The following is a 4021-nucleotide window of genomic DNA, read 5'->3' as shown; positions in this document are numbered from 1 at the left end:
TATCTATCTATCTATCTATCTATCTATCTATCTATCTATCTATCTATTTATATGACAGCTGGGGGGTACAATGAATAGAATACCAGGCCTAGAGGCAGAAACACCTGAATTCAAATCCAGTATAACTTTTGTGATCCTGGGCAAGTCACCTAACCCCGTTTGCCTCAGTGTTTTCATTGTAAAATAAGCCTGAAAAGGAAATGTAAACAACTCCAGTATCTTTGGCAAGAAAATCTCAAATGGGCTCAAAAAGGGTTGGACATGACCGAAAAATAACATAACGCACATATGTGTGTATACATATGCATGTATGTATATATGTATACACACATGTGTGGGAATACATTATGCACCCATACATGTGTATATATACATACATATATACATGTAAAGCACTTACCTGTACACACATATAGGTAAAGCATTTTTGCACATCTTAAAGCACTTTACCACTTGATGCATATATGATTAGTGTTGATATTACTTCATTTTCTATCTTACCTTTTAGCAAGATATAGTTTCCTTCCTTATCTCTTTTCATTGGGTCTATTTTTTGCTTTTGCTTTGTCTGAGATCAGGATTGTAACCCCTACTTTTTTTTTTTCACTTCAGCTGAATCATAATAGATTCTGCTCCAGTCCCTTACCTTCATTATGTGTGTGGTGTGTTTCCTGTAAACCACATATCATAGGATTCTGGTTTTTTATCCTCTCTGCTATTTGTTTCTTTTTTATGGGAGAATTCCTTCCATTCATATTCATATTGGTAGTTATGATTACTAACTGTGTATTTCCCTCTCTCATATTTTCCCTCCTGTTTGTCCTCTCTTTTCAAACTTTCGCTCCTGGATAGTGTTTTGCTCGTGTCTACCACATCCCCCCAGTCTGCCTTCTCTTCTGTCAGTTTCTGCCCACCTCTTCTCCCCCGCCACCTTTAGGTAATCTCCTCCCTTCCTACTTTCCTATCAGGTAAGATAGATTTCTATATTCAACTGCTTGTGTGTATTATTCCTTCTTGGAGCCTATACTGATGAGAGTAAGGTTCACATGGTCCCCTTCGCCCACCCTCCCATCCTTCCTTCCACTGGAATAAGTTTTTTGCCTCTTCATGTGAAATAATTTACCCCATTCTACCTCTTCCTTCTGTACCCAGTGTACTCCTCCTTCTAATTCATTAATTATTTTTATGGCACTCCCTCAAGTCCATCTCATACCCTTACCATCTGTTTCTTGGGCTAAAAGATTGTTTCAACCTGTCTTTTTTCAGGTCCTACTCTTCCAGGATTGGGGGAGGGGTGCATTATTTTATGGTTGTTTGGAGGTGAATATGGAAGAGTTACAGCAATTTAATGCTTTCTCAATCATCTTAGCTCCTTATACTTTCATAGGACTTGAGAATCTGTATAGCACAGGGGATAGAGGGTTGGCCATGGCCAAACAAAGATGGTAGAGTAGCACAAAGAAATTCGTCAAATTTAGCAAAACTCCTTCAAACAGATCCTGAAGACTCACTGACTGGATCATCATGGGGAAATCCAAAAAAGCCACAGTCAATCATTTTTTAGCCCATGTTGGCACTGGAAGATAGACAGAGGGGTCTGTGGTCACTGTGGACAAGACCTGGCCAGGAGAATGTGCAGGGTACTCCAGGACAAGAAGAGGCCATGCACCAGGGCAAGATGAAGGCTCTGACCCATACCAGGGAAAAGAGACTGTGTGTAGGGTATTGGAACAGGTTCTAACTCATCGCTTTGTCACTTACCACCAAGATCCAAGTCACAGATGAAAGACAAACTAAGGAGGGAACCTGAGCTCAGGGGTAGCATTCAGGAATAAAGAGATGTCCCAGGTCCTAGACAGCATGCCAAGAACATGTGCAACAGCAACAAAAGCAATGGCTTTGATCAGCCTCCAGCAGCAAATGAGGTTTGAGCCCAATCTGAAGACTGCAGAGAAAAAATCAGGGTAGAAATCCCAAACTAAAGGGTAGCCCGCTGCTCTTTACTCGGAACCAGAAGAACTTCCCAGCTGGCTGATAGTAACTGAGTACAGCAGAATCTACTGTTGCTTAGACCCAGACTCTGGTCAGAAACTCATGGAGCTCAGACCAGAGGTCAACAGTCAGACTTTACCCTGGATCAGACTACTTTGGGAGCAATGAAATCTTGCAGGTCTCTGGTTTAAACTGTCCCTGAAAATTTGGGACAATATAGCATTCAATACCCCCGAGAAAGCAATAGGAAGACCATTTCAGACATTAACTCCATAAGTACACAGAAGTCAACTCTAACATCAAATATGAAGTCAGAAAATGGATTGGAAGAATGAGCAAACATAAAAAGAATCACATCATATAAAGCCATTAAGATGACAGAGATGCTGAAGACACAAACCTAGAAGAAGAAAATGATTTTAAAACTCCTAGAAGCAAAATATCATGGAAAAACATATCTTGGCACAAATTCAACTAGAATTCTTGGAAGAGATAAAGCAAGAGTTTGTTAGTTTTTGTTAAGAAATGAAAAAAATAGCTTTTATAAATGAAATGGGAATGCTAGAGGAAAAAACTGGAGGGAAAAATATTGGATCTGTAGAATAAAGAATTGGAAAGGGAATTAACAGCTTGGGACAAGTCATAAAACTCTGCCCAAGCAACAAATTCCCTGAAAATTAAAAAGAATCAAATAGAAGTCAACAATCTTACAAAACCACAAAAGATATTAAAATAAAATCAAAAGACTGAAGAAAAACAGGAGAAACATCAGGTATCTTATAGTAAAAGCAATCTACCTAGAGAACAGATCAAGGAGAAAAAAGTGAAGAATTATCTGATTATCCAAAAGCTATAACTGAAAAGAGAACCTAGACATCATATTTCAAGAAATCTTAATAGAAAATTTCCTAGATCTGTTAGAACCAGAAAACAATGTAGAAATATAAAGAATCTGCCAGTAATCTACTGAAAGAACCCCCAAATAAAAACTCCCAGAAACATTATATACCTAAAATCCAGAACTCCCAGGCCAATGAAAAAAGATTGCAAGTATCCAAGAAATAACGAATTCAAGTACCAAGGAGACCCAGTCAGGATGACACACAATTTAGCAGCCACTACTATAAAAGAGTGGAGAACTAGACATACAATATTCCAGAAGGCAGAGAACATAGGCTTATGACCAAGAATTATTTGCCCCGCAGAACTGAGTATAATCCTATAGGGCCAAATGGATTTTTACAAAAATCAAAGACTTCCAAGCATTCCTGATGAAAAGACCAGAGCTAAGTAGAAACTTTGAAATTCAAATACAGACATTAAGAGAAATGTAATAAGATAAATAGGAACAATCATAAGGGACTAAACAAGGATAAACTGCTTACATTCTAATTTGGAAAGATGATTCATGTGTCCCCTCTGAGCTCTTATCTTTTATCATATAGGGAGTTTATTTAGGCAGAAAGACTGGGGGTGATTCTGCCATGTCTTAATGGGCTTAAGAAAAGAATGGAAAGAGAAGAATACACTAGGGGCAGAAAGGAAAGAAAGGTTGGGGAAATTATTTCACATAATTAGGATGTGTAAGTAGATATCTTTACAAACAAGGGAAAAAGGTGAAGTATCCAGCACTTGAAAATCACTCTCATCTCAACTGGTCAAAGGAGCATACATATGCACATACACAGAATTGGGTACAAAATACATTTCATTGAGTAGGACAATAGGAGGGAAAGAAGAGAATGGGTAATTTCATGGAAGGTAGATTGAGGAAGCAAAACAAACTCTAATTAAGGATGCATAAAAATATTTATAGTTCTTTTTGTGGTGGCAAACATTGGAAAACTGAGGGGTGTTCGTTAATTAGGGAATGACTGAACAAGTTATAGTGTATAAGTGTGATAGAATACTACTGTGCATTAAGAAATGATGAAGTAAATGGTTTCAGAGAAACTTGGGAAGATGTGTATGAACTGATGAAGAATAAAGTAAAATGACAACAATATTTGAAAGACAAACTTTGAAAGAC

The sequence above is a fragment of the Petaurus breviceps genome, unplaced genomic scaffold, assembly GCF_028583685.1.
Source record: "Petaurus breviceps papuanus isolate PSGF00001 unplaced genomic scaffold, PetGlider_PUasm1.0 38, whole genome shotgun sequence".
Taxonomy (NCBI): domain Eukaryota; kingdom Metazoa; phylum Chordata; class Mammalia; order Diprotodontia; family Petauridae; genus Petaurus; species Petaurus breviceps.
The sequence above is the reverse complement of the archived record's forward strand: the minus strand, read 5'-3'. Positions refer to the sequence as shown.